The 16259-nt window shown below is 52.2% G+C and overlaps 1 pseudogene; it reads left to right on the top strand.

Moving 5' to 3' along the window:
• The first annotated feature begins 743 nt into the window (after nt 1-743).
• LOC138511111 (zinc finger protein 268-like) overlaps nt 744-16259 on the top strand; it is a 61535-nt pseudogene continuing 46019 nt past the window's right edge.

Genomic DNA, 16259 nt, shown 5'->3' with positions numbered 1-16259 from the left:
CGTGTGGCAAGCATGCACGTGTGTGTGCGTGTGCGTGCAGAACGGTCCTGCAGGCTGTGAAGTTTAGTTACGTGTGGCAAGCATGCACGTGTGTGTGCGTGCGTGTGCGTGCAGAACAGTCCTGCAGGCTGGGAAGTTTAGATACGTGTGGCACGCATGCACGTGTGTGTACACGTGCCTGTGCGTGCAGAACAGTCCTGCAGGATGGGAAGTTTAGTTACGTGTGGCAAGCATGCACGTGTGTGTGTGTGCGTGCAGAACAGTCCTGCAGGCTGGGAAGTTTAGTTACGTGTGGCAAGCATGCACGTGTGTGTGTGTGCGTGCAGAACAGTCCTGCAGGCTGGGAAGTTTAGTTACGTGTGGCAAGCTTGCACGTGTGTGTGCACAATGCCTTCAGCACTAATGTTATCATAAAGGTGGAAATGGGGGGAACCCACGTGCGCAAAGGACGCTGCGCGGAACCAGGCAAAGTGCTGAGTGTGTGGGATGCCCCTCTTGGGAACTAATGTGTAATGTTGCCCCCAGGGAACCTCGCAGCATGCGCTCCCACCGCCTGAGATGCTGAGGGGTGGGGGCTGGGGGCGTGAAAGGTCAATAAACATGACGTCATTGAATGTATACATGAGTGCACCCCTGTGTATGACACGTCCTGATTGGTCATTACTGAGGGACGGCCTCGAGAAGAGCATGCGCAGAGTGGAGGAACTTCCTATATTGCACTAGGAGCATGCGCAGAGACGAGACGCGAACTCAGATAGGCTAGGCGCATGCGCCTTAACAGCTATGCATCTTCTGAGCATGCGCACTGTAGAGATAGCGTCCTTTAACTGCGGATGGGTCAGGGGCCCGGATTCTCCTTCTCCGGGAGTCGGAGGTGAGAGGTTTATTATTACCCCCCCCCCAATTCTACCCTTTATTCTGAGTTCTGGGCTAATATATCCCCTTCCCGGTCCCCCAGGTTTAGGACAGAGAGTGTCTGCCCATAAGCCTCTTCCACATATGTTCACACTCCTGTTCCCCCGGCCACTCCTGACCTGCCCCAGCCACTCCTGACCCCCACTAGACACTCCTGCCCCCCTAGCCACTCCTGACCCCCCAGACACTCCTGCCCCATAGCCACTCCTGACCTTCCCTAACCACTCCTGACCTTCCCTAGCCACTCATGCCCCCCTAGCCATTCCTGCCCCCTAGCCATTCTTGCCCCCCTAGCCACTCTTGCCCCCCTAGCCATTCCCGACCCCCTAGCCATTCCTGCCCCCTAGCCACTCATGCCCCCCCTAGCCATTGTTGCCCCCTAGCCACTGTTGCCCCCCCTAGCCACTCCTGCCCCCCTAGCCATTCCTGCCCCCCTAGCCACTCCTGCCCCCCTAGCCACTCCTGCCCCCCTAGCCACTCCTGCCCCCCTAGCCAGTCCTGCCCCCCTAGCCATTCTTGCCCCCTAGCCATTCTTGCCCCCTAGCCACTCATGCCCCCTAGCCATTCTTGCCCCCCCTAGCCATTCTTGCCCCCCCTAGCCACTCCTGCCCCCCTACCCACTCCTGCCCCCCTACCCATTCCTGCCCCCCTACCCATTCCTGCCCCTCTAGCCACTCCTGCCCCTCTAGCCACTCCTGACCCCCCCAGACACTCCTGCCTCATAGCCACTCCTGACCTTCCCTAACCACTCCCGACCTTCCCTAGCCACTCATGCCCCCCCTAGCCATTCCTGCCCCCTAGCCATTCCTGCCCCCCCTAGCCATTCCTGCCCCCCAGCCATTCCTGCCCCCCAGCCACTCCTGCCCCACTAGCCACTCCTGCCCCACTAGCCACTCCTGCCCCACTAGCCACTCCTGCCCCACTAGCCACTCCTGCCCCACTAGCCACTCCTGCCCCCAGCCACTCCTGCCCCCTAGCCATTCCTGCCCCCCCAGCCTCTCCTACCCCCCCAGCCTCTCCTACCCCCCAGCCTCTCCTACCCCCTAGCCACTCCTACCCCCTAGCCACTCCTGACCTTCCCTAGCCACTCCTGACCTTCCCTAGCCACCCCTGTCCCCCCCTAGCCACTCCTGACCTTCCCTAGCCACTCCTGACCCCACAGCCACTCCTGCTCTCCCCCACCCACTTCTGCCCCCCCTGGCCGCTCCAGCTCTCCCCTGGCTGCTCCCCCATTCCTCTGTTTGCTCCTGCTCCCCCCACTAACCGCTCCTGCTCCCCCGCTCTGACTGCTCATGCTCTCCCCCCCCTCGCCCTCTGGCTACCCGTGGTCTCTCCCCATCCCCTGACCACTCCTGCTCTCTTCCCCCCCACCATCTGGCCGCTCCTGCTCTGCTTGCCCGCCCTCTGGCCACTGCTGCTCTCCCCCCCCTGGCTGCTCTTTCTCCCCCCCTGACCACCCGCCCTCTGGCCGGACACCTGCTCTTCCTCTCCCCCCTTGCCCGCCCGCCCTCTGGCCGGACACCTGCTCTTTCTCTCCCCACCCCCTGCCCGCCTGCCCTCTGGCCGGACACCTGCTCTTTCTCCCCCCCCCCCTGCCCGCCCGCCCTCTGGCCGGACACCTGCTCTTTCTCTCCCCCCTGCCCGCCCACCCTCTGGCCGGACACCTGCTCTTTCCCCCCCCTGCCCGCCCACCCTCTGGCCGGACACCTGCTCTTTCTCCCCCCCCTGCCCGCCCGCCCTCTGGCCGGACACCTGCTCTCCCCCCCCCCCCCCGGCCCGCCCGCCCTCTGGCCGGACACCTGCTCTTTTCCCCCCCCCTGCCCGCCCGCCCTCTGGCCGGACACCTGCTCTTTCTCTCCTCTGCCCGCCCGCCCTCTGGCCGGACACCTGCTCTTTCCCCCCCCCCTGCCCGCCCGCCCTCTGGCCGGACACCTGCTCTCCCCCCCCCTGCCCGCCCGCCCTCTGGCCGGACACCTGCTCTTCCCCCCCCCCTGCCCGCCCGCCCTCTGGCCGGACACCTGCTCTTTCTCTCCTCTGCCCGCCCGCCCTCTGGCCGGACACCTGCTCTTTCTCTCCTCTGCCCGCCCACCCTCTGGGCGGACACCTCCTCTTTCTCCCCCCCTGCCCGCCCGCCCTATGGCCGGACACCTGCTCTTCTTTCCCCCGGCCTGCCCTCTGGCTACTCCTGCTCTCTTCCCCCCTCTGGCTGCTCCTGCTCCCCCCTCCTGCAGACCCTCGTGCTCTCTACCCCCTCCTGCTCTCCCCTCCCCCCTGCCTGCCCACCACCTGCCAACACCTGCTCTTCTCCCCCCTCCCCACACCCTTTGGCCGCTCCTGCTTTTCGCCCGCCCTCTGGCTACTCCTTCGCTCTCCCACCCACTGGCTACTCCGGCTCCCCCCCTCCTGCACACCGCTCCTGCTCTCTTCCCCCCCTCTGGCCGCTCCTGCTCTCTTCCCCCCCCCCCCTCTGGCTGCTCCTGCTCTCCCCCCACCCACCTGCCCTCTGGCCACACCTGTTCTTCTTCCCCCCATGTTGTTATACTTAGCATGACATTTTAGACCATCTAATAATCTCGCCAGACCTATGGGCGTCTGGTCCATTATTAGTAAGTCATCAGCATAGAGTAAATATTGAACCACTATTTGATTTAATCGCAGTGGGAAAGCCCTGACCTTTTCAAAATAGTCTGGTATGTCACGAATATAAAAATAAAAAGTGTTGAAGCCAGCAAACATCCCTGTCTAAGGCCTACATTCGTTTTTATTGGAGCTGTTAGCAGGCCCCTCCCTGTTCAATTTGACTCTTAAAGATGTTCCTGAATAAAACTGTGGAATTCGGTTTAGTAATAAAGCTGGACATCGCTGTTAACTTATCCCACAAGGCAAACCAATCAAATGCTTGCTTATAGTCCACAAATAGCATATATAACGGTGTTTTATGAGCTCGCGCTTGATGCTTTAAGCCTTGTAGGATGTGAAGGTTAAGTAGGGTGCCTATGCCTGCTGTAAAACCTGCTTGTTTTAGTATCTAATACGTTGTTCATTCTGTGCCATTTATTCAATTCTGATAGTAATATTCTAGCCATAGATCTTCGCCGCTGAGTCCATCAAGGCCAGTGGACGATAGTTTTGAGGATTGAGACGATTGCCTTTTTGAAAACTGGCAGAATAATTGACTCTTTCCCAAGAGTCGGGTTTCATGCCCAGTCTTCCCTATTCTGTAGTATATCTGTTGTAGTATTCCAGACAACTTGCCCACATTCCCTTTGATGGTGCCATTAGCAATGCCCTCAGGGCCTGGGCTCTGGAATTGCTCAATTTCTTAAATGATGTCTTCATAATTCATCTTTATTACAAAATATGATTGATCTTTTATAGGCACAATTGATTGGCCATATGATTCTAGCTCATTATAGAGAAAATCGCAAAAGTATTTTGTCCATGTCTGCTCGTCAATAGTGTTAATCGAATGAGACGATGTCGAAATCCCTTCACATTCGTGCAACAAATCCCAAATACGAGCACTGGATTTGGTCGCTAAGGCTCGTATATTTTCATTTTGTTCTTGTTTTTTTGCCGTATATGTTGTGTAACAAAATGTGTGTATTTGTTTTTAATTCATCGTACAGCAGCTGTATAATCAACAGGTTTGGCAAACCTGAATATTATTTGTGGCTTTAGGCATTTTCCTTTTTTCATCTGGGATAATTTTATCATAGCTATAAGTCATTTTATCTCTTAATCGTCCATTATTTTTGTTTGTTGATTTAAAACAGTGCAATACGTCAACGTAATGTTTATTAGGGTTATGTTGCAACTCAGTTAACTACTTATTACGTGTATTCTCCTTCCATTTAATGCGATTTAGACCTGGACTACTGTCTGTAGCGTATGTATTGTAAGTACTAGAAGGTTGCTTACATATTTTTACTGTTATAACTAATATGTTATGGTCACTTAGGTTAGTAGGGACAACCGTAACATTTGTTATGTCAAGAGATTTGGTAGATATGAAGGCGTAATCAATAATGCTTTGCATTGATTCTCTCTTCCAGGTGTAATGAGGTGGGACATCACCTTTGATGCAACCCTTTAACATCGTCATGTTACAATGTTTCATGTATTTTATCCATGCCCCTCGCTCTAGGAGATAGCTTTTTTTGAGCCCACCTCTATGCACTGTATATTAAGATCCCCAACAAGCAATATTTGGGTAATTGAAGGATCTGAGTCTGTTTCTTCAAAAAGATCCCTAATTTTAGTCATAAAATCTGTCTATTATGTCTTTTGAATTCCAATAGACATTGATGATAGCCATCGAATTTGAAGATTGTGTCCAGCCATATTTTAGCAACTGTAATCCAGCACAGGAAGAGTTCCATGTCGATAGCTTACCGGGAGAGTCTATTTTTAAGGCTGTCACTAAGCCCATTGATGGTCATCCCACCGATTCTTTTTTTTTTTACTCCAATCTGACACTGGAGCAATACTTATTCTCTTTCCTCCTGATTTAATTTAGCAATTAAAATATATGCAATAATCTTGCTGGTAATGTCCAAAAGTGCTTCCAGGTGTTATATTGCCCGGGTCAGCCACTCTCCCTTTCCTTGTATAGGGGCTTGTATACTCTCTCGCTATCAGATGGTACATTGCATGGTTCAGCTGCTCTCCCTTTTCTTGTATAGGGACTTGTATACTCTCTCGCTATCAGATGTTACATTGCATGGTTCAGCCGCTGTCCCTTTTCTTGAATAGGCACTTGTATACTCTCTCGCTATCAGATGTTACATTGCATGGTTCAGCCGCTCCCCCTTTTCTTGTATAGGGACTTGTATACTCTCTCGCTATCAGATGTTACATTGCATGGTTCAGCTGCTCTCCCTTTTCTTGTATAGGGACTTGTATACTCTCTCGCTATCAGATGTTACATTGCATGGTTCAGCCACTCTCCCTTTTCTTGTATAGGGACTTGTATACTCTCTCGCTATCAGATGTTACATTGCATGGTTCAGCCGCTGTCCCTTTTCTTGAATAGGCACTTGTATACTCTCTCGCTATCAGATGTTACATTGCATGGTTCAGCCACTCTCCCTTTTCTTGTATAGGGACTTGTATACTCTCTCGCTATCAGATGTTACATTGCATGGTTCAGCCACTCTCCCTTTTCTTGTATAGGGACTTGTATACTCTCTCGCTATCAGATGTTACATTGCATGGTTCAGCCGCTGTCCCTTTTCTTGAATAGGCACTTGTATACTCTCTCGCTATCAGATGTTACATTGCATGGTTCAGCCGCTCCCCCTTTTCTTGTATAGGGACTTGTATACTCTCTCGCTATCAGATGTTACATTGCATGGTTCAGCTGCTCTCCCTTTTCTTGTATAGGGACTTGTATACTCTCTCGCTATCAGATGATAGTTTGCATTGTTCAGCTGCTCTCCCTTTTCTTGTATAGGGACTTGTATACTCTCTCGCTATCAGATGTTACATTGCATGGTTCAGCCGCTCTACCTTTTCTTGTATAGGGACTTTTATGCTCTCTCGCTATGAGATGGTAGTTTGCAGGGTTCAGCCGCTCCCCCTTTTCCTGTATAGGGGCTTGTAAACTCTCTCGCTATCAGATGTTACATTGCATGGTTCAGCCGCTGTCTCTTTTCTTGAATAGGCACTTGTATACTCTCTCGCTATCAGATGTTACATTGCATGGTTCAGCCGCTCCCCCTTTTCCTGTATAGGGACATGTATACTCTCTCGCTATCAGATGATAGTTTGCATTGTTCAGCTGCTCTCCCTTTTCTTGTATAGGCACTTGTATACTCTCTCGCTATCAGATGTTACATTGCATGGTTCAGCCGCTCTACCATTTCTTGTGTAGGGACTTTTATGCTCTCTCGCTATGAGATGGTAGTTCGCAGGGTTCAGCTGCTCTCCCTTTTCCTGTATAGGGACTTGTATACTCTCTCGCTATTAGATGGTAGTTTGCTTTGTTCAGCCGCCCTCCCTTTTCTTGCATAGGGACTTGTGTTAGGCAAGATTGTATGCAGTAACCCTGTGGGGGACTACACCAGTCTTGTCCTCTTGGTGTTAGGTAAACCACCTGTTGGTATAGGTCTGTACTACACAAGTTGGTAGAGTGACTGAGCAGCCACACTTATCTCAAGAGGGGTCAATGTGAGCTGTAGCATCGAAATCCACACATACAAGTATCCAAATAACACACTCAAGGTTTTCTAGTCAGTTTTAAATAAGCATTCTTTAAAAAGGGCAACGTGCAACAATAAAAATACACTTCATAAACCTTTCTCAGAATCAAGATGAGCAAGTAGATACTCGTCAGAGATGCGTCTTACACACTTCCTCCACCCTGAGGTGACTTCAATTACTAGGACGGTATTGGCATTTATATATCACTTTTGCACTTGTGTGGAAAAGGTTAGGGAAGGAATAAAGGTTACCAGGTTCTCAGAGCATGTTTCGATTTCCCAAATGAAGTCTAGATAGAACCTTTCCCAGCAATACTTAGTTAAACCAATGCACCACCTATGAGAGACAGTTAGAATCAAAGTCAATGGGCCTCATTACAAGGTGGGCGATAAGGGATTACTGGTACCGGTAAGGGCACCAGTGCCGGTAATCCCTTACCGCCCTATTCCGAGGTCCCTTTGCAGGTCCTCCCTTAATGCCTGGTTTTACCAGGCGTTAAGGACGGGAACCGCAAAGGGACTTCAGAGGTAATAACGATACCGCAATTTGCGGTACCGTAATTACCGCCTTCCCCATTCCCATTGAGCCCTATGGGGGCTCAAATGGGAATGGGGAAGGGCCTTGGTGAATGGGGAATTACCGCCCCCGCCAACCTTGGAATGGGACGGTAATTGCTCCATTCACCAAGGCGGAGTCGGTATGGGTTTGGGGGCAGCCATGGTGCTAATAGCTCCATGGTTACCTCCAACCTCGTAATGAGGCCCCATGGGTCAGAAGAGTCTGCAGGGAGCTAGGACAGCCAAAGTCAATGGGCCTCATTACGACCCAGGCGGTAAGGGGTTTACGGCAGCGTTAACAGCGCCGACCCTTACCGCCTGAGTACGAGGTCCCTTAGCGCCATGGCGCTTTTAACACCTGCTTTTAGCAGGTGTTAAAATCCATGGCGCTAAGGGACCATGGAGTTAATTACGCCACCGTAATTTACGGTGGCGTAATTAACGCCTTCCCCACTCCCATTATGCCCTATGGGGCAAAAATGGGAATGGGGAAGGGTAAATGGGGATTGGGGACTTACCGCCCCGCCAAGGTCGGAATGGGGCGGTAAGTCCGCCAACCACAATGGCGTAAACGTAGTTTACGCCATGGTGGTAAAGTCACGGTCCAGGCGGTAACTTACCGCCTGGGTCGTAATGAGGCCTGTCTATGGAACGCAGACACTTCTTGGACACCACAGAAGTCTTGCACAAAGTTTAGAGAGTTTGTAGAAAATCACTGTTGGGCCAAGCTGTTAAGCTTGTGAAAGTCAGAGCCGAGATCAACTCTTCAAAAAGCAGCTACTGCAAGTCTCAAGCCATGTAATGCAAGCTATAGACAGAAGCCGCTTAGCACATACCGTAGGTTAGAAGAGGCTCCAGCTGGCTTCTGTTCTGGTTGCAGATCCTGGGTTCCTAGGCCTCAATCGTGGATACAAGAGGGAGGATGTCTGGAGGACGCCTGCACTGTAGTTCGAAGGTCGGCGGCTGCTACAGGGTCTTTTCAGTTCAGCAGCCCTTCGCGGTTTCAGCTACTGGCAAATAGCACCACCGTGGATCTTGGACACTAGATGGACTTTCTTCGCTCCTTGAGTCCAGCACTCTGGTGAGGTGACTTGGGCTTGGGTCATCCTGCTTCGGAAGGGTCCTCAGGATCTTCCTGGAGCTTCAGTCCAGCTTAAATACGTTGCACTCGACTACGGATTTCCCGACCCCTGGCACTCGGTTCCAGCAGCAGCAAAGAAGTACACAGATTTGGGGAAAGTCTTCCAGCAAAGCTCGTCTTTGGGTTAGTTTGTCCCACCAACCCAAGAGAAGAAGTCATCCTCTCATGAGCTCCTCTAGTAGATTTAGAAAATCAGCTTCAGCACAGCCGCAGGGCTTCACCGGACAGTTCAGCGGTCCAGGAGGATGCAGCAAACTTCTCTTTACGATTCCTTTGTCGGATGTTTCGTCCAGTGGCCGACTCTGTCTTCAGTTCAAGAAGCCTTGCCTTTTATGCAGGTTTCTCCCATTCATGCACAGCCTAGCTGTCACTCACACAGCAGGGTGGCTGTCCTGCAAGGCCAGTCACCCAATCAGCACTGGGTGCATTCAGGAAACTAAGGAAAGGGAGTTTCGGGCACCCCCTTTGCTTCCTGACCTGCCAGACACACTGGAACCAGAGGCGGGTTTCAGCACTGAAGCCCGCCAAAGGCAAAACTAACAAAAGGGTTAAACCTGGTTTGGCGCGCAGAGTAAAACCCAAGAAAGACCTCACTGACAAGAAATGGTGAAAAAAGAAGACTGTGGCCTTTTTGACACAATGGTCACCCATGGGTGCTATAATGCAGCTGAGGATTCAGCCTGCGGTAGAAAAACGCAATGGTAGGAAAATTAAACCACTGCCACCAGCCATTAAAAGTAGCCAGGGTAACATAACAAATGTTACATGAGTAAGTAGAAAAAGGGGCTACTAAGTAGCCCCCCACACTCTACATAAGATGTGGTGTGCTGCATCTACAGAGAGAAAAAGGTAAGTAAAGTCAATTCCACTTTACTACTCTTGGGAACAGTAGTTTACCCAAGGGAAGGTATTTAAAACTCTGTGACACTGCACTGAAGGTGCTGTTACCATACAAAAAGTACATGCCTATGGAGTTTGTCAGACTCCAAAAACAAAGGAAATACAGAATGCAAATCAGATCAAAATAGATTAGAGGGTGAGAAAAAGGTCTCACTCACTCAGGATAAAAAGTCCTAAAGTCCAGCAAAAAAGCTGGGTGTGTCTCTAAGGTCGAAGGGAATTAGCACAGAAATTATATATTTCTCCCTAACAATTTCTATATTCTCTCGCTGTCAGATGGCAGTTTGCAGGGTTCAGCTGCGCTCCCTTTTCTTGTATAGGGACTTGTATACGCTCTCACTATCGCATGATAGTTTGCAGGGTTCAGCTGCTCTCCCTTTTCTTGTTTACAGACTTGTATACTCTCTTGCTATGAGATGGTAGTTTGCAGGGTTCAGCCGCTCTCCCTTTTCTTGTATAGGGACGTGTATACTCTCTCACTATTGGATGGTAGTTTGCAGGGATCAGCCGCTCTCCCTTTTCTTGTAGAGGAACTTGTATACCCTCTATCAATCAAATTGTACATTGCATGGTTCAGCTGCTCTCCCTTGTCTTGTATAGGGACTTTAATACTCTTGCTGTCAAATGGTAGTTTGCAGGATTCAGCTGCTCTCCCTTATCTTGTATGGAGTCTTGTGTACTCTCTCGCTATCAGATGGTAGTTTGCAGGGTTCAGCTGCTCTCCCTTTTCTTGTATGGGGTCTTGTGTACTCTTTCGCTATCAAATGGTAGTTTGCAGGGTTCAGCTGCTCTCCCTTTTCTTGTTTACAGAGTTGTATACTCTCTTTCTATGAGATGGTAGTTTGCAGGGTTGAGCCGCTCTCCCTTTTCTTGTATAGGGACTTGTATACTCTCTTGCTATGAGATGGTACATTGCAGGGTTCAGCCGCTCTCCCTTTTCTTGTATAGGGACTTGCATACTCTCTCGCTATCAGATGGTAGTTTGCAGGGTTGAACCGCTCTTCCCTTCTCCAGCATGGGGTCTGGCATGGATTCACATGCTCTTGAATATTCCCCATCATCAGGCTGGGAATACTCATTAAAAGAAAAGGGTTTCAGTTTTGTTTATAAACTGTCTTTCTCCTATAAACCAATCACTGAGCACTGGATTCGTACTGCCTCCCTAAGCCCCTCCTCAGGCAGCCATCTTCAGACTTTTACTGCACGTTCAAGTGTTGGGAGTTGTCGTGTTTCGCTCTTAGAGCGTTCTGCTTTTTTGCGCTTTTTGTTAGGAAAAACCCCTATTTTTGTTCAATCAAGCATGTGTCCTCCATCGTTTGTTCATCCGATTAACGTGGACCCGTTTTTTTTTGGCATCTCTCATCGCCCCTCAAAATCATCGAGTTTTCTTCTTGGAAGTTTCCAAAAGGCCATCAGGCCTTCACAGCGCCAGATTATGTTGGAGGAAAAGGATGGGGCTTCCCTTTTCAAGCTCTGCACCAGGTGCGGCTTGCAGAATGTTTTCTCAGACGACAAGCATTCCCAGTGCCTTTATTGTCGTCACCCGACGCACAAAGAGGAAGATTGCGAGATATGCCTTGGCTTTTCCAGTGCACGATGAAGGACTGGCGGCATGGCTCAAAGCCAGGGCCTCTACACCATGTGGTCCACAGGGGCATGCCTCCTCCGTATCCAGCCGGCCAGAGTGGGTTTCTTAGTCCTTTGAGGGTGTTCCATCCATCGGGGCCCAAGACAAGGCCAAGCGCTGCAAGATCACTTCTGTCGGGGTCGCTGCGCAATTGGGTCCCGCGACGGTCGGCTTCCATCAGCCTCAATCTCCAGGCATCGCTCCAGCTCTTCGTCGAAGAGAAAGTCATCTACCCCGGGGAAGCTGCGTGAGAAACCAGAGAAGACCAAGCAGGACAAGGTGTCCGACCTGCCAGTTCAGGCCCAGGTGATCCAGACCGAATCCTCCTCTTCTATCAAGATGGTTGCTGCCACCCTCTCAAAAGGCGGAAGGGGCTGGCCTGGTCCAGGGTACCCCGCTGGTGGTCAGAGTGGCTCTTCCTCCCAGGTGGGAGGCTTCGGCGAAACCAGTGGAGAAGACTCCGGAGAAGAGGGTGCTGGACCTTAGCCTGATGCCGGCACCCTCAGCAACCAAAGGAGGCTTTGGGTGTGTAGAAGAGCTCCAGGGCATTTATTCGTCCGACGAGGAAGACATAGGGCCTCATTACACGGATGGCGGTAAGGATTTACCGGTAAAATACCGGTACTGGTAAATCCTTACCGCCTTACTACGAGGTCCCTTTGCGGGTTGGGGGATTTAACGCCTGCTTTTTGCAGGCGTTAAAAACCAACCCGCAAGGGACCCAGGGAGCTAATTACGGTACCGCAATTTGCGGTACCGCAATTAGCGCCTTCCCCATTCCCATTATGCCCTATGGGGCAAAAATGGGAATGGGGAAGGGCAATGGTGGAAGGGGGAATTACCGCCCCGCCAACCTTGGAATGGGGCGGTAATTCCCCTTTCCACCAAGGCGGTGCCGGTATTTTACCGGCATGAACCATGGCGCTAATAGCGCCATGGTTCTCCGCCCTCCGTGTAATGAGGCCCATAGTTTCCGTCCACACCATTCCGGAGGAGGGTGGTGATAACGACGAGAACGTGGAGGAGATGCCTGCCGGAGGCGACAACATAGGTGCTGGGCCCAGCGACCCTGTTCCCCCAGGCACCACCCAGAGGTCTATCACATGATATTCTCTTGACCCTCCACATACTGGTGTCGGAGATTCAGAAGAGGGTGCTCACGACACCACCAGTGACGACCCCATTGACACCGGGACCACCACCACCGCCGAAGAAAAGGAGGAGACACCCTATGCCTCCACGCCAACTGTCACTTCCCTCCCAGCCCTCCCCCACAGGGATACAGGGATGGACAGGGCAACAACGGAATCTCTCCATCTCCGAGAGCTTCTCCGCCGGACGAAGTCGTATCCTTCCACTCCATAATCGCCGGGGCTTCGGAACTCTTCTAGTTCACCCCGGAAGAGATGAAGGAGGGCTTCCTGTATCAGCACTGGGAGGCAAAAAGGAAGACCATTCTGTTGGTACCACTCCTGGACACCGTCTGGGATGAGGGGCTGGCGCTGCATAAGAACCCTGCCTCCTGCCTGGTGAAGAGGGACTGGCTAGAAAAGAAATACCGGGTGCCGGAATCTGCACCCAAATGTCTGTGGTCACAACCATCGCTGGACTTGGTGGTCTCGGCTGTGGCTACGAATAAGTCGTCCAACCAGTCATCGTCCACCTCTGCCCCCCCGGACGGCGAGGGGAAGAATTGGACGCAGTGGGACGAGCTATGGTACAAGATGGCTCTGATCTTGGTTTCCTCCCTGAGGACAAGCAGGTTGAGGCAATGGAGATACTTCAGGAAGGCGAGGTGGTGTCAGACCACTCCATCACTGTGGCCCTGGACTTTGCAGACACAGGGTTCCGCCAGATGGGAAAAAGGGTTTGCCTCTGTCTTTGTGGCTGTCGTTCGATGGAGACAATCTTCTCGGCAAGGCCGTCGATGAATCTCTTCAGGCCATCAAGACCGCCACAGAGACGGCCCGTGCCCTTGGCACTCTGCAACAGCACCGTCCTTTTGCTCCTCAGGAGGGAAGTCGGGTAGATCTTCCAAGAGTTTCGGTGGTGGATCATCCTCTTACCACCAACCCTCTCGTTCCACGAACCAGGAAGCCTACAGGGGTCATTCCAAGGCCTTCGGAGGTGGCCGCCATCGTCATCAAGGCACCCAAGGCGTTGCACCGGCCTCCAAGCAAGACTGAACCGGCCAGGACGTCGGGACACCACCTCTGCACCCTGGTGTGAGGCCTGCTGGCGACCATCATCAGCGTGTGGGAGAACCTCTCCACTGATCGATGGGTGCTGGAGGCTCTCGCCCACGGACACACTTTGGAGTTTCAGCAAAAGTGTTTGCAAATACCACCAGTGGCCCGGCAGAAACGACACATCCCACAGCTGCTGCTGGCAGTTCGGGCCATGTTAAAAAAAAAGGGACGATAGAGCTTGTTCCAAAGCGACTCTGGGGCTTAAGAGTTTACTCAAGATACTTTCTGGTAAGAAAGAAGACCGGGGGCTGGAGCACCATTCTCGATCTACGACGACTCAACAAGTACATCAAGTCTCAGAAATTCAGGAAGGTCACGTTGCAGGAGGTGCTCGGCCAACTGGAGGAGGGAGACTTTCTGTCGTCATTGGATCTAGAGGATGCGTACTTCCACGTCCCCATTCTCGAAAAACCTTGCAAGTTCCTGCGCTTCATCGTACAAGGGCAGCACTACCAGTTCAAGGCTCTCCTCTTCGGACTGATCAGCTCCCAGAGTCTATTACGAAGTGCCTGGCTACAGTGGCGACCCATCTTCGACTACAGGGTATTCATGTGTATCCATACCTCAACAACTGGCTCATCTGGGCCAAGTCAAGGGACACCACCTTCGATGACACGGAGAGGACCGTCCGGCTGCTGACGAATCTGGGGTTCTCGGTGAACTATGCAAAATCCTACTTGACTCCATCGCAGAACGTGCTGTTCCTAGGGTCTAGGCTCAACACGGTATCCTGCCTCGCGGCTCCCTCGGAGGAGAGGCTAGCGGCCATTTTTGCAAAGGTGCAACAGCTGTAAGCATTGAGGATCACCACGGTGAGGACTATCAAGACCATCAATGTCATCATGTATCTTCCTGATCCACATCTGCAAGTTGCCGATGCGACCGCTCCAGGAATTCTTGGACTCCCGTTAGACGCAGGTGTCCGGAAGCTTCCAGGACAGGATCGTGCTCGACGAGGAGTTCCGTCGAGCGATGAGGTTGTGGGGGGTGCGCTCTAACATCGCCGGGGGCACACACACTTCCCAGTCCCCTCTACCAGGAGACTGTCACGACGGACGCTTCCCTGGAGGGTTGGGGAGCACCCACCGGTCGTCTCCATGCCAGAGCCCTGTGGCTGCCGGAGAAGGCACTGCACATCAATGTCCTGGAACTACAGGCTGTGTTTTGGCCCCTCAAGTCTTTCCTTCTGTCACTCGGGGGCAAAGTGGTGAGGATCTTCATGGATCATACCACCACAATGTTTTACAGCCAGAAGCAAGGGGGCACCAGATTCCCTCCACTCCCCTGCACTCTCCAGAGTGGCGCATGCATTATGGCACTGGGCCATCGCCCACGGATGTTCCTCATTCCTTTTTACCTGGTGGGAATCCAAAGCACAGTTGCCGACTCCCTCAGCAGGGAGCTGCGCTCTTGCCATGACAGGGAACTTCGGCAGGATCAAGTGGACAATTTCTTCCTCAGAAGGGCAGTCCCCAGATTGATCTGTTTGTGACGGCAACAAACACCAAGTGCCAGAGGTTTGCCAGAAGAATTCCCCAGCCGGGGAGCATGGGGGACGCATTCTCCTTCCCTTGGGAAGGCCTGTTCCTGTACGCGTTCCATCTGTTGCCACTGCTACTATGAGTCATCAGTCAACTCAGACGGTGCTGGTGTAGGATGATCCTCGTCCGCCAGCGTTGCAGAGGCAAATATGGTACCTGCACCTTCTCAGCATGTCTGCGTACCCTCCAGTCAAACTATCAGTGGTTGGGGATTTTCTCGCCAGGGATCGAGGTGCAATCCTGCACCACGACCCAGGATCACTGAACCTGAAGGCCTGGCTCCTGCAGCATTAGAGTTTGGTAGTTATGAGCTGCCTGCAGACTGCAGGGAGGTCCTCGCCAAGGCCAGGGCATAGTCAACTCTGAAGTGTTACGGGCACAAATGGAAGCGTTTCGTGACTTGGTGCCGGTAGCAGAATATTAACCCTCTGAGGGTCACAGCCCCACAAGTCTTTCCGTACTTGTTGTCGTTGGCTAAGTCGGGGCTGGCTCATGCCTCCATCAAGGTAAATCTGGCAGCTATCTCCCGCTACACCAGGTCTCCGGGATGGACTTCTCTTTGGTCACGCCGTCTAGTAAAGGAGTACATCAAAGGACTGTTTCGTTCATTCCTGCCGGTGAAGGCTCCTGTCCCGGCGTGGGAACTCAAAGTGGTGCTAACTAGGCTCATGGGGGACCCATTCGAGCCAATTGCAGCAAGCTCCGCTTAAGTTCCTGTCTTGGAAGACACCTCTGCCAGGAGAGTAGGTGAGATCCAAGCCCTGTCCTGCAAGCAACCTTACTTGACTTTCCACGAGACGAGAGTGGTGCATCGGCCGCACCCCTCCTTCATGCCCTAGGTTCAGTCGGAATTTTAGCTCAACAATCCCTTGGTGTTGTCTGTGTTTTTATGACACCTTTGTCACTGGCTGAAAGGACTTAGCACTCGCTGGATGTGGCTCGAGTGCTGAAGTTTTATGTGGCCCGCACAAAGGGCCTCATTACAACCCAGGCGGTAAGTTCCCTACTTTACCACCATGGTGTAAACTCCGTTTACACCATGGTGGATGGCGGATTTACCGCCCCATTCCAAGGTGAGTGGGGCGGTAAATCCCCATTTACCATTCCCCATTCCCATTTTTGCCC

Source organism: Ambystoma mexicanum, chromosome 6p (genome assembly GCF_040938575.1).
Source record: "Ambystoma mexicanum isolate Mex_15411 chromosome 6p, UKY_AmexF1_1, whole genome shotgun sequence".
NCBI classification, from domain to species: domain Eukaryota; kingdom Metazoa; phylum Chordata; class Amphibia; order Caudata; family Ambystomatidae; genus Ambystoma; species Ambystoma mexicanum.
Note: the sequence above shows the minus strand (reverse complement) of the source record. Positions and strands in the feature narration are given on the sequence as shown.